This window comes from Diuraphis noxia, unplaced genomic scaffold (genome assembly GCF_037042655.1).
Source record: "Diuraphis noxia isolate RWA-SAM2 unplaced genomic scaffold, SU_Dnox_SAM2 contig0001, whole genome shotgun sequence".
NCBI classification, from domain to species: Eukaryota; Metazoa; Arthropoda; class Insecta; order Hemiptera; family Aphididae; genus Diuraphis; species Diuraphis noxia.
Window position 1 is genome coordinate 15,833,870 of NW_028301711.1, and position 15,856 is coordinate 15,849,725.

A 15,856-nucleotide genomic window follows, 5' to 3' on the forward strand; every position below is an offset into this window, starting at 1 on the left:
ATCTATTATACACATTACACGCACACGTATATCTGTGTATGAAGTTAGTACTTTGCTCATAAGCAACCACGACCCATGTAATAAATTAATGTAACATGGAATGACAGTAATTATTTTTCGACAAAAATAATTACTAACGCGTTATCGGGGCCAGACTAGACCGATATACGGAACCTTTTAAAACCACCGGTAAGTGACCGACTGACAAACCGCATAATATGATCCTAGCCTAAATATAATATTCCATAAAAAAAATCATTATTCGTATTTTACTTGGGGGGGGTTAAACCCCTAAAACCCCCCCCGTCGGTACGCCACTGCTACACAGACAATAATTTCTCTTATAATTTCAACTAAGTTAAAAATATAATATCAATATGGTCATTAAGTATAGTTTATATTATGTGTATATTCGGATTATTGATTTATGTATATGCGACAATCTAAACAAACAATTTGTTTTATTTAAATATTTTCAAGCACCATCCAGAATGAGTAAGAGAAGGCATTTTTTATCCTTATCAATAAGATTTAGGTTTTATTTCTTTTAAGGATAATAGTGTGCCACCCTTTGTGAGCAAAATAGTGTTCGGCAGACAGGTATTTAATTTTAACACTAATTCCATACATTAAAAAGAAATGTATATTTGCACATTGTCACATTGATAAATAGATATTTTAAGAAGTTGTAAGGTTTTAAGAGTTAATTACCTTCTCCATTCTATCTCCTGAAGTGAACATGAGGTAAAACATCATTGTTTTCTATCCTTATTGGTTCTAAAATAAAAAATAATGCGTAAAAAGAAAAAAACAATAATAATTATCTGTAATAGCAATCTAAGGAATTATTAACTTCTATCAACTTATAAAATGATTACCTTTTCACAGCAATCATTCAATAAAATCGTGAAATATACAAATACAACAACAATTAGAAATAGCAAAAATTATTTTTTTGAAGTCAATGTACGCATAAACTAAATTAGTGATTACTATTAACTAAAAAACAGGAAATAGGTTTGGTTAACAGGTATTCAGTTTTTAAAATACATTGACGGACAGTGAGAATCGTCAAAAATTATATAAAGCATGTCTAAAAAAATCAATGTTTTAGTACTGCTATAGCAGTAGGGTTTTTAGTACTGCTATAGTATCCATACAATTACATCAAATTTTGATGTACCTATAAAAAATGTTATAATACTGCTATAGATGTAATACATTTATTTTTATTCTTAGCATATATTTTGTGCATCAATAAAGAACAAATAAGTTAATTAATAAAAATATAATTAATAAATTTTAATAACAAAACCGAGACCACGGCGTTACGAACAGTAAATGTTTACAAACGTATTCTTGTAATATGTGTTGATAGTTTATAGTGTATACGTTATATTATTATCATGGATATGGTATAAATATAATTATCAATAGAAATAATGTGGTAATAACTAATATCTATTTAGAACATCATAATTTATAGATAAATAATATTATATCGGTTTTATTTTGTCAGTACTCAATATCCCTTTATGCTGTATGGTGATAGTACAAGTTGCTCTTTCAGGGGCGGAGTGGCCCATCTGGAAATCTGGAATTTTCCAGATGGGCCGATACTGACGGATACTATATGGGCCGGCCCTACGTTTAAAAAAATGGTTTAAACATAAGTAACAAATAGTATAATCAGTGCTCAGTTGTATAAAATTGTAAATAATATTTCATGACCCTTATTATAAATAAATTTTGTTATAATCTTAAAGTGAAGTTTAAGTTTAGTGTTATAGTATAAATTTAATATTTGATTTATTCAGAAAAACAATTTACAAATAATAAAGAAATTATACTTATTGATTAAAAATTATTTCTACCTATTAATTTTGATTAATTTGTGAATGGACTACCTAAAAATGCTTTCTTTAAGTTACATGTAAAATTAAAACCTTAATTTGATGATGATAATGATAATAAAATAAAAAAACAATAAAAATAAACTACCTATCTGACAAAATGTTAAGTTTTTAAAAATCTTGGAAACATTTAAAGACATCTGTAGATGATGAATGTGCTAAAGAACTATAGGCATGGGCGCAACTAGGGTAAAATTTATGGGAGTGCTAAAATCTAAAGCACAATACGAGAACCCCCCCCCCCTTGTTTTAAAATCAGAAGTGTTACTGTCACCGATAATGTAAAAAATCGGTACAGAAAATTTGGGAGTGCTAATTTTGATTTTGGGAGTGCTAAGCACTCCCAAGCCCCCCCCCCTAGTTGCGCCCATGACTATAGGTACAATAGGTACATAAATACATAATAAGTAGGTACACAGAAAATGAAGATGAGGAAGAAGACATATCAAAACCATGTGTAACATGTAAAAACTATAGAATTTTATAGTTACATATTACAATGCATTAATTAAGTGTAATTTTTACTCTAATGTTTATCCTACATTATCCATTGCTTATATCAGTGTTTATTATTTACTTTGCCGGTACTCAAGTGGCCTATAAAAGATCATTTCTACTTAAAAATATTTAAAAACAGTTTGAGCAATTCAATTACAACCAAACATTTGGAGTCATTAATGTTGATGGAAAACAAATTCTTAATAGTTTAGTTATACAAAGTACTCATTATGACATTAAATTTGTATTATTATAATATTATTATTATTATAAATATTAAAACAAAAAACATATTTGTTAATTTTATAAGTTAGATTTGATTTTTTTTTTTTCAAGTCCATAGTTAACCCCTGAAATAGTTAGCCGATGAGCCAATGGGCTGGAAAAATATGTTTTCCAGACCCAAAATCAGGTTTCACTCCGTCCATGTTTCATATGGTACCATTGAAAAAAAAAAACTGCTATAGCAGTAGTGTCACTAATCGGTTGGTTTTTACAGTACTACAATAGCAATATTATTTATAAGTGTCCACTGGCATCATCAAACAAAAATACTGTTATAGCAGTACTTTCTCGTGATTGTCCGTCAATGTGTTAAAACCAAACCTAAACCTACATGTGTGTGAAATATATATATTTCATTGATTATAAAATATTATATAAGTTCAATATATTACCTTGTTCAAAATATTGTGGTTCGTATATTGGTAATAGTTATAATGTTCTAACAAAGACAGATTATGGCGTAAAAGTACTTGCTAGACAAATTGAAAAAACGATTCATATCCATAAATTTGACGCTCTGCTGTCTCTAAAATAAATAAATAATATTTATTTAGCTTGAATAAAAATAGACAAAAAAGTAAACGTGATTACCAATATGTTCTACAACATTGTTTGCCTCATCATCTACTTATATCTTTAAAACATAATGACTCAGTTGTACATAGTACACTTATCAATATTTAAGTACAAAATGACCAATAAAATCATCTTAAATCTCAAATTCAATCATGTATCATCAAATATGAAAACAACTAAATCAAGATTAAAAAAATAATTTCCATGTAATTTGAATTTATAGAAGATAATATCATAAAAGTGTTGGATTTGGAAACAAAACAAATATTTTTTTAGTGCAACAAACAGTGTAACCTATTCAAAATTTGATAGAAGAAAATATTTTAAACAATAAATCAATTTACCTTAATTAGGACGATTTATTTGGAAATTTGGAGTACTTTGTTTACAGTGACCCAAAAATTCAGACACTGAAAATCTATTGGTCCTGAATTTGGTTTGTTGCGTTTTTTTATCTTGTGTTATTTTGTACGTGGTCTTTGTTACTTGATTTTTATCCCATCAATAATAAACCAGTTATCTTACTACCAATATCTCTAATAAGCAATTCTGAAATAAAAAAATTATGTTTAAGTAACACACAGTTGTAACTAAAATAAAAATTATTAGAGGGGTCAACATTTTTAAAGTTTACTTGTTTTAGTATACAATATGCAGAATACAACTGATCTTTTTAGTATTGCATATTTTGTAACATTTTCGTTTTAATGGTTTCTTATTAACAACAACATATTTATGATTCATAGATTTGTTTTGAAGAGGAAAAATATCGAGTAGCATGTTACTAAAAGGAATTATTTTTTTAAATATAGATACTGGACACTTATCATTTTTATATTTAAATATAAAACCCTGTATAAAACTCTTTATTACTTTCATTATTACTGCTTCAACCAAGATACCATTTTTTCTTAATACAATAGTCAACAAACAATTTTTATGACCAACATTTTTCTAATTCTGAAAAAAATGTTGAGGGTTAATCCCTATTAAGTTAAATTCATTATAGTCAAATAAGATATGCATTTTAGAGCGTAAAAATAAAAATTACTAATTAATTATTTAATAACATTTTTACTGTTCAGCATCTGCATAGTAATAAATCTTACCCAATTTCTGATTTTTTTACTACAATCACTGTAAGGAATTAAACCAGGAGTCTACAGTTCTGGTCACTGGGAATTGTGACCTAATTGCATTGATGATACTAGTTCAAAATTCATCGTAACGGAATGTGACTGCCAAATGTGCTCGATTATTTTATAATTACAAAAATGAGCATTGCACGCCTGGTTTGCCTTTTTTCACATGAGAGCATATTAAACCATTGGAAAACCCATAACGAATTTCGAACGTATATATGTCCCGAAGATTATCCATTTCATAACGTGATCACGGGAAGAAATCACAAAAACACGGGACAATGAGAGAGACCAGTATGGCGGTTTAAAGTGTTCAACAGTCAAACTTTGCCCGTACGTTACAGTATGGTCCTAGGCTGAAAAGATAACCCTAGGGCATCAAGTTTAACAGCTATTTATTTAGGCAACTTTAAATACAGAAAATAACTAACGTCACAAAAAATCGAATAACATATTAACATATCATAAAAGTAGGAAACAGTGGATAACGGTCGGATGTCGCCATTAACGGCACTATTAGTTAACGTCGTTAACGACGGTGTGACCCGTGAGGATCCGATCGGTCACCGCCTCACCGTCACCACTCGGCACTCACGGTGACGAACGAGAGAGAGATCAATACCGTGCGGCGTTCAAGTGATAAGTAGTTGTCCGAAAAATGATAAGAGTGGTTATACTGCTGCCCAGCTGCGGTTACCCAGTGACCAACTTTACTCGCGGCGTTCGCTTTCGCCGTATCAGTCGTTGACCGAGAGAAGTTAGGACTTAGCCACTTGGGATTAGGAACAATAGGAACAAAACTTTCACTCGACCGGTCGACCGACGATGTCGACATCTGCACGTAACAATGGCGGAGTTACAAAATCAAAGTCTTATGTAACTCAAGATATTTCACAGAACTTCACCTATCAGAGTCGAAGGTTAGTAAAGGCATAAATGCAGTTTACCTCCCAATTGATTTTCTGAATATTTTTCAATATGTGTGTTTTCGCGTTCTCAATTTGATGGTACTTCCAAAAAAAACGGTTGAACCTATTTTGAAAGTTATGGTCAAAAAACTTCTAAATTCTCAATTTTTAAAAATCGTAAATTTGAATTTTAAATACTAAAAAATTGAGTTTTTCACTAGTTTTTGAAATTTTTTTGTAGGAATGTTTGTATTTATATGCTCAACATTTTGGTGAAATTAGAATTTACCTATCTTAGTAACTTTTTATGTTATTGTTAATAAAATGCGCAACATTGAATTACAAACATTTGCATATTATTTGAGAAACTCAAAATTGATTTTTTGACTTTTTTTGGTTCGATAAGTATTAACATAAATAAGATTTTTGTAAAATTAGAACTAACTTATATTTTTTGGTTAGTAAGATAGATTTAAATAATAAGCAACAATAAATCTAATTTACAGGTAATGTATTTTATTCATAAATATAATATTCAATATTCTATTTGATACAACATAAAATATCTGCATCTATTTAGATCAGAATAATATAGTTTACCTATAGGTATGCATACCTAATTTGGCGAAACACAATGACTCCTGTGTATTACAGTCACATAAGTGGTAATCTTCTGCCATGTATTTACAGTACCGACATCTTGAAGGATCAGTGTAATTTTTTTAGCATACAAAAAATTGTGTTGTACTATGTATGTCAGCTTTGTCAAACGTACATAATTTTGGCTTGGCGCCGCGGGCTCTAGTTAGAGAATTTGAGCGTTAAATACGTTAAATTTAATAAAATTAAATAGTATTTAATGTTTGATTGTAACTTGACTAAAATATTTTTAGAGTATAATTCAAAATAAATTATCTTTTTTGTTTCATAGCATGAACATATCAAAGAATCAGTTGATGTGAAAACGAAACCATCAGTATAGAAAAGAAAGGCAAATAAAACCTATTAAGAAGAAACAGATGAAAATTGTAAGATAAATAAAATATTTTTATAGAATGCATCGAAGTGAGAAAATGTTCTCAATCTTTTAAGATCAGAAAACTATGATGAAGAGGTTTTTCATTTGTTGACTTTTCATCAATGTGATAGTATAATTGCAATCACATAACTATCTTTGAGGACCAGCCAACTGATGACTGGGTATTAACAAATTATTAATTGTATTATATTGAAAATATTCCATTGAATATTAGACATTGGTTTACTTTTAAAGATTATTGTTGAATCTTTTTCAATATGATTTTTATTTTATTTCATTACATGATTGTTAAAATAATAATTACAGGTGGTAGTTCAATGAAGCTAGTGTGAAAATACATTCAAGCGAGACTGCTAAAAATCAGGCTTTGAATGTAAACCTGAACCAAACTATGCTGACAATAGTTGACACAATGTTACCGGATCCGGGGCGGAGAGCAATAAAAAGTAAATTAATTGGTAAATAATCTTATATTTAAAAAAAAAAGGGGGGTAAGTCGTGGATGTCACTCTGATGTACAGTAGGTTACAAGTGGGTTACTGTAATGGATGGAATTAAATTTGAATCCAATGATATTATATCATTGTATACGAAAAACGATTCTGAGCGAATAGATAGAATATATTACAGATTATTAAAAATTTTCAAATCTTAGATTTAAAAAGAAAATTTTTTATGAATTTCGAGTTTAAAATAATTTGCGAATTTTCGTGATTTTTACACGTTGTCAAAATTCAAACTATGAATGCTTGTAAAAAAAAATTGTGTCTAAGCATTTCTTTTATTTTTCAACTGCTATTGTAAAAATATGATAGGAGTCATGTATTAAATTTTCAAATCTAAGAATTAAAAAGAAAAACTTTTATGAATTTCTATCTAAGGTAATTTGAACATTGCCGTAATTTTTACGTATTTAGTCAAATTTGAATTTTAAATGCTTATAAAAAAAAAATTGTGCCTATGTATTCTTATAATTTTTCAATCACTATAAGGATAACTTATGAGAAACTATGTATTAAATTTTCAAGTATTTTGATAGGACCAAAAAAATTTTATCGACATTTAAAAAAAAAATTTTCAGAAAAATTGAAAATTTCAGTTATCTATAAATATCTCAAAAAAAGTCAAAATATTTTGAAAATTAAATTATGTAAAGAAAATGCCAATCTTAATAACTGGTAAAATTTTCAAGTATCTACGACTTATACTTTTTGAATAATTACAAATATTTAAAATCGTTTGAGGATAAATCGTTATCGTTACGCTATTTCGTAAAAATTTAAAATTCAAACGCACTTAAAATTTTTCCTATAATGATGCTTCGAGTTTTCTCTATAGCTACTTGAAGGAAAACTTATGGAAAATTTAGTGTTGTATTTTTAATCCTTAGTTAGTCAGAATCTAAAAATTTAGTTTTATTTAAATACACAATATAAACAATAAAATATATTACATATATATGTATTTATATTGATACTATTAAATCCTGGAGTATTAAGTCTGAAATTATGTTAAAATTGTATTGTAATATTTCAAATAGAAATTATATGTAATTGTTTTGTAGGCGAGTGTAATAATTAAAATCATAGTTTTGTATATACTGGTTTGTAAATTTGTTCTTCTGACAACTGATTGGAAGACCACAAACCAAATTTTTATCAAACCATAAAATGAAAGAACATTATTTAACATATGACCCAGTTTTGAAATTTAAAAAAAATGAATTAATGTTACATGTGGAATTTCAATGAAGCTAGTGTCAAATTAAATACAAGTGAGAAATCAAAAGACCTGACACCATAGATAACAAAGAATAGATAGGCCATAATCCCTTATTATACGTTCTCAAACAATTTATTAATGTAGGTCGTTTTTTTCTAATTCATGATTTTTTTTCTATAATAATATTGTATTTCTATCTAAAATATTTTAGAACACTTTATTTAAATTTTAAAATATTTAAGAGTGGATATAAAGTTCAATTTAATTTATATAGTTTTCAAGTTTTTGATAATGTATATTAATTATAATAATAAAGACAATATATATATATATATACAATATATAATTATATAAGTATATAAAGTTATAATAAAAAAAAATAAGATAAATAAATCAGATTTATTCATGATGAAAAAGAATCTTTTTTGTTAATTTTTCTCTCCAACGGCCAACTTTAATGTTTTGATCATTCATTTTCCTGATTTCGTGAAATAAACGAATAACATTATTTACTTGGAAAAATTAAACCTCCACGATTCTTGATACTAATTTAAGAATTACAATTATTTCGAATACATTATAACATATGTGCAGAATCATAGAAAGCATAAACCTTTTCTTTTCTATCATCAACTATATATGCTTGAAGATGATCAATATCAAAATTTACCTCTGACTCATTTCACATTTTTGTATTTACCGAGACACCATTGAAAGTAATAGAGCTTAACTTCATACCAGTTTCATTTAACAAATTAATAACTTTCATCAATAAATTTGCACGTTCTTTACCATTCAACCCTTCAATTAAAAAATATGCTATAGGCATTTTCCAATACCCATTGATACCAACTGCGAGGAATACCAAAGCATTTTTAGTAAGTGGTATAGTGTCGTTGTTGTATGCATATTCAGCTCCTATATTAATAAATCTATAAAAAATTTTTGACTATCCATCTCCACTTGTTGCCTTATACACATATCATCAATAACTAAATTACAAAAAACTGTATTATCTTTTGTAAGTTTAGAAATCGCTTCAAATGGCTCTGTTGTGAATCCAAGATTTCTGTCTACTGCCATGTACCATCTACATAATGTATTGAGGACTAGGAAAAAGATTATTAAAAGTTTTTCGGAGATATGTGTAGCTTTTGGAAAATAATACTGCAAAGTTACTGAAAACTGCTTTAATTAATTTGAAAAGGCTGTTTTTTACCTGCTAGTCCATTTTTGAACAACCTTTCCAACCCTGTTTACCAATTGAGTCCCTCTAAGGAAAAAAATTATATATTAATTGAGTCCCGGGTACAAACGAGATATATATTAATTGAGTCCGGGGTTAGGAAACTAATAGTATACAAATTGAGTCCGAGGATTATTTTGAGTAAAATATAAAATCAACCGTCCGAGTCCAGACAAAGCAGAAATTATGCCGCACAGCCGTGTATCTTATATAAGATAAAGAAAAAGAAATTCAGCATCAAATGCAGCTGTTGCAATCAAACAAAATAAATAGATTTGAATATGTACAATGCTTGTCTCATAAATTTTTACCAATATAAAGAATTATAAATTATTATCATTATCTATATTTATTAAATTATACACAATTAATTATTCATACTGTATTATTATACCCCTACATTATTATATATTTATATTATAAAATATTTTTAAAAAAAAACATTTTTAACCATACCTGTAGAATTTTTTGCTACAGATAGTCCTAAGATAGTCTGTAAAAATGGGAAGGAAAATGTTTTTTTTTTTTTTTAGTTTGATGGGACTCAGTTAGTACATAAAACATGGACTCAATTATTATAATATACCTAAAATTTTAAATGGACTCAATTGATATATACTATATACCTTAAAACAACCCGGGACTCAATTCGTCAAAAAAGGTTATACTGGGACTCAGTTCGTATGCAGCCCTTTCCAAAACATCAGAACCCAAAACCTAAAATATAAATTAAACATTGAAACAATTATTTATTTTTGTTTATTTTGAATTACTACAATATAACAACAAAACAATATTATCATTATAACTAAAAAGAGTTGATCACCAAGTCAATAGTTGAGTGGAAATGAGTTTTAATCAATTAATATTAAACATTTAGCACATAATACTAAAACTAACGCGCATTAATATAATACATAAATATATAACATACAACAGCAATCTATTACCGATTACCACCCATATAATTGACTATAGTACATAATATATTAAATACATAAATGTAATATGAAAAAAAACAACTGTTATAATATTATAGTATATTAGTATAGCATTAGTATGTATATTAGTATATTACATTATATTAGTAAAAAATAATAGAGTATTACAATAATATTAATATACAGTGGGTTCAGATTGTATAAAGAGTTTGTAGTTGGTTCTCAGGAAACCACCCGCTGTTGAAAGGTGTCCTTAGGGAAGGACAAAAGTAAGGCACTATAAGTATTATAACAATAGTTTTGTATTTTGTCTATCAAAATTAAATTGTTTAAAATGTTTAAATAATATTCTATTAATTATGCTCCAACTTTTATTTGACACAAATTCACAATGTCGTGTTCTGCTGTAAATTTAACTAAACACAGTAATCAGGTTATACGTTTGTTCCAGTTTTCAGCACAACAAGACCAGAAAAAATATAGATTAATAATTGCAGAAGAGGTCAATGGAAACCCAAAAAATCTGCTCGTCTCTGTGAAGTAAGTTGATTATTAGATAATTTAAAGTGAATAAAACTACCTATTAGAGTAACACAAAAATATAGACTCAGTTTCTTTTGATTACTATTCTTTATACTTACCTACAGGCTATAGTTTATAAATATTAATTTTAAGTTAAAAATATGCATAAAAAAAAATATAAGTCTATTATAAATCGTTTGGCTTTAAAAAAAAAATATAAAAATTTTTTTAAATATAGTCAATAAAATTATTATACTTACATCAATCACTGTACCATAATAATAATTAATTTAATTTACCATTATTTTGAATAATAAGTATAAGAAAAAGTATATACTATTTATAATTATAAACATTTTTTTTTTTACTATATTAGTCTGACAATGAAAATTTGCTCAGTTTTTTTGTCCAATTATTTAAATTAATATATCTAGGTAAATAATTATGGTTTAATTCATTAGCTAACTAGTTATATTTAATAATTAATTAGTTATTTCTGCCATTAATGTTTATTGTTTAAAACCTACCAGTTCATTTTGAGGAGAACCAATTTAAGAGAAATAGAATGGATGGCTGGGTTAAATTAAAATGGGACGCCGTTTCCACAATTTTCAACGTTCCAAATCCACCAAAGATGACAACCAGATAATCAAAGTAAAAGGTGTGCAAAAAAATTTAATTATTAAATTAATTATCAATAGTTCAGTTATTTAAGTGGTACAACCATTAATTAAATTACATTAAATTAATTACATTTACATATTTTATTTTTTTTTTAATAGAGACCTGTTACTGTTGAAGACAATATTTCCTGCCAGATTGCAGATACTTCAAAAGACATAAACACTTCATATGTAAAATCTGTAAGTAGACTTCTACAATAAAATTAGCTATTTTTTCAAAAATGATTCCTGTAAAAATATATTACTTACTTTTAATTACAGTGTATTTATTGCCATGAGTATGTCAATGAAATTGCTGAACTAAAAAAACAAGTCGAAACATTGAAAAAAGAAACTGCTGAAAAGGAAATTTAAACAATTTTCAACTGAACAGCAAATAAATGTTCTTTCTAACGAAACAAATGTACAGCAGTGGGATAATGAAATAATTATGAAATCATTAAAAATTCGTTTTGCTTTTGGTATTCATGGATTTCAATATTTAAGAGAAATGAACTCTCCGTTACTCTGCTATAGCACGATAGCTCGTCGACTACGGGGTCTTAAATTAAAATTTGGAATGTTTGAATCAATGTTAGAACCTTTAGTGTTTAAAGTTAAACAATTGGAGAAAGAAGACAGGTTCTGAGTTCTTTTGTTTGATGAAATGGAAATTAGCTGCGAAGAATCATATGATAAGAACCAAGGTAAATGTTATGGAAAGATTACTCTTGGTAACACTAATAAACTTGGAAGTAAACTTTTATTAGTGTTGCTACGTAGTGTAAAGAATAATTGGAAACATGTAATCGGTGCTCATATTACAGAATTAACCAAACAATTTATTTATGATTGCATAGAGTTTTGTAAAAAAGCTGGTTTGAAAGTTCATTCACTATCTTTTGATATGGAAAATGAAAACAGATTACTATGGAAAGAGTTAAGTTTAAAAATTAAAAAAAACTGGTATTCGACAGAATTATTTTACTTATAATGGTAATAATGTGTTTATTATGCCAGATGTATGTCATTTGATTAAAAATTTAAAAAGTACTGCATAAAGGAACTCAATTAAATTACCTAAAGAATACCTAAATTACTAAAAACTACCTAAATTTTTGAGGGACATTAAAGCAGTTTATCGTTAAGGTTTTTATACATAAAATTATTTTTAATATTTTTTACATTATTTTTAATTTTCTTAGTAAGATTTTTTGGTTTTTTTTAAAAATATTTTTGACTTATGACATTGGGTATTGTATTATTTATTACTATTATTTTTAATGATTTTTACTAATATACTAATAATTAAAATATTTGACTATTATTTTAATTTGGTTATTTATTTACATACTACTATAGTACTTTTACTATTTACTGTGTATTATAGGTGTGCGGTCTACATATTATGTAGAAAAATGTTGGTAGATCACATATCCGAGCAGCACCGAATGTTGTATATTCATGTGCAACATCACAGAAACTAAAAATCTTCCAGAAAAATACAAGTTTTACACAAAATCATTAAATAAAGGAGAATTGAAAAAACCTTGTATCAATAATACAGTACTTTAATTGTGAATTAGTCTATAGAAAATATAAAACCCGCTTTTTACATAACTCAAATTTTAATATTGTAGATGAAATAAGTAATAACATTAAATTACCCGCTCTTTGAAAAATATTGCAATGTCAAACATAAGTTTATAAAACATTATTTTACTATCAGGTCTTATACAACTTGTAATTTATCTGTTTGTAAGAAACAAAAAAAATATACAGAACAGCAACAGAAAAGAAGAAAAGAAATTAAATTATAAAGTTAAACCAATTCATTGTTTTTATTTTCTAGAATATAAATTATAATATTTGTTTTTTATTTTATACAGAATATTTTCTTTTTAAAAATAAATAAATCGTTACAATTGCATAATTTGAAATTTTTCTTTTATTAAATAAAGTCTTACTAACGTATGTCATCTTAACTTAGTGTTGAATATATACATTTTTTTTTTTACATTTGAAAATAGATAAACAAAAAAAAATATTGGTAAAAGATACAGAAATATATAAATAATATTTTAAATAAAAATTATTATTTGAAGGATTGTCTGACTGTTATAAACTAAATTAATGAATTAATAGTCATTACTCAAGATGATGTAATACCCGAGGATGGGTTGTCCTGCGATTCCAATTTTGTGTTGTTAGCTTAAATATTAGAGGGAATTTAACTATTATCAAAATTAAATGAAAGAATCTGTGATTATCTGTGTTCTTTTCTCATTGGGTTTTTCATTATTTTAATTTTTAAGTGAATTATATGCATTTTCTAATATTCATAATCACTTCAAAATTAAAATATTGTAAAAACCCAACAAATGAACACAGATATTATTCTTACATTTAAAATTAGAATTGCAGGAAGTAAATTTTGATATATTATGTATTGGTAAAACAGAGACAACACATTACACATGTGGGTATGACGTATTAATACTCATAGTCAGGGGTTAAAGTGGAGGGGGACGCAGGAGGACTCAGTCCCCTTACCTCTGACGGCGGTTAAAAAGCGTCCCCTTTAACAAATTAGGATTTTATACATTAGACATTATACCTAAAATTATATATGGAACGCTTAAAACTTTATGGAGACATCAGTCCCCTCTGGAATTTTTCCCCACTTTAACCTCTGCTCATAGTCTACAGCTGCTTGGTAGACGATTTAGTATAAGCTATTATGTTGAATATATTTAACATGTATTAATGATTATTTCTTGGTTTGTCGATTTTCATAGTCAATTTTAGAGTCATTATTCAATATAATTATTTTGTCATTATTCAATACATTCTTGGGTGATATATTTTCATCTACAGCAATGATTTTTTTTTTTTTTAATCTTTAATCTGTATTGAATCGTTAGATGTAGACAAACCAGCCACAATATATTAACGCAGGTCAAATATATAAATTATTTACCTACTGCTCAGTACTTTTACGATCTTTAGTTAAGTATAATATGAACCAATGAAACATTTAAGCAATAAGCATAGACTAGATGATGACAAAATATTTTATGAAGATATGATAATGGGTTATCTGAAATATTTTGCAACTAAAATGGCGGATGCACATTCCTGCTATTATAGTACGTAACGGAAGGTTTCACTGTACAATACACATAATACACATAATTAACATTACAGTATTACACATTTGGTACCTTTCAGTTATCAGCAGCAGCATCTGAGATTAAGTTTTTTTTTTTTTAATTCACTTAGAACACCATTTATTGAATAAACTTTTTTATATAATCTTTGGTTTTTCTGAGTTCACAATTTATTTTTATATCGGAGGTTTAAAACAGTAGACTTCACTATTTTGAAATTTCTCGCTATCCTTCTTGGTATTAAAACACTACCTACAGATAAATCACCAAATCGAGTGCCATCCCAAATCTTTTTCTTTTTTTTGGTGTTTCAATTAATGAACAATCTGACAAACTAAAATAAAATAAACCATTAAATATTGAAAAACTTTTTAAATCGTACCCAAATTCTACATATCAAACAAAATATTAAAATTATTATAAATTTATTTACCTTCAACCTAATGGACTTCCAATAAGGCTGCAAGTAGGTAACTCATTTGTATTTGCACTACAAGGTGAAACTACTTTAGTTGAATCACTTATTGAACTATACATAAAACAATATTAAAGATTTAGGATTGAATATTGAATAATTTATTGTATTGTTACTTTTTAAGCAAATAGCCATTTTTAAGTTCTTCTTCTTATTATTAGTCATGAAGATTTACAATGACCACCCAGTTGTATCTTCGTCTAAAGAAGGAATAGCATTAGGCCAGAGTGTTATTTTAAGGCCAGTAGCATATTTATAACTAGGGAACGGATTTGAATGCAAATTGCATTTTTTTCTGAATGTCCGAAAACATTGGTTTCCAAGCAAAAAGTTCATTTCATACATCAAAGAATTTAAAAAGGTAACTTTTATTTTGCATTTTTAAGACTAATGCATTTTTAGAGCATTTTTTGAAATTTTTAGTGCATTTTGTGGTTTTTAAGTCATTTTTTCCACATTCATTCTAAAAAAAAATTAAAATACCTAATTATGTATTATGTTGCGAAATTACGAAATTATTGTAGACACAAAATATATACATACAAGTTACAACAGATTATTACCCACGTTAAGGTAAAGATAAGAGATAAGATACGATAAACTATTTATCTAAAGTTAATTAATTAAGGTTGTATTGTATTTAAATATGTTTTATTAGATTTTTTATAAGTTTTAAATACAAAATTTTGTTTTTATTGAATATAAACCCATTTTTAAAGTTTTTTAGGCCATTTTTTTAGCGCATTTTTTGATATTA

General features: G+C 26.9%; 2 long non-coding RNA genes across 4 annotated transcripts; one reads left to right on the forward strand and one right to left on the reverse strand.

The window, feature by feature from the left end:
* Positions 1-649: 649 nt before the first annotated feature.
* LOC149059931 (uncharacterized) lies at positions 650-3,877 on the reverse strand. Its single transcript, XR_016189927.1, has 3 exons — positions 3,617-3,877; positions 3,089-3,222; positions 650-777 (listed from the first exon to the last, which is right to left on the reverse strand). It is a non-coding gene; the product is annotated as an uncharacterized LOC149059931 (long non-coding RNA).
* Positions 3,878-5,096: 1,219 nt separating this feature from the next.
* LOC107167538 (uncharacterized) lies at positions 5,097-13,268 on the forward strand. 3 transcript variants are annotated; one of them, XR_016189440.1, is made up of 8 exons: positions 5,097-5,334; positions 6,254-6,522; positions 6,668-6,807; positions 10,722-10,810; positions 11,323-11,453; positions 11,575-11,655; positions 11,737-12,161; positions 12,845-13,268. It is a non-coding gene; the product is annotated as an uncharacterized LOC107167538 (long non-coding RNA). The 3 variants fall into 3 exon arrangements; XR_016189441.1 differs by having other exon boundaries at positions 6,668-6,819; positions 11,737-13,268; XR_016189439.1 differs by having other exon boundaries at positions 11,737-13,268.
* The last annotated feature ends 2,588 nt before the right edge of the window (positions 13,269-15,856 follow it).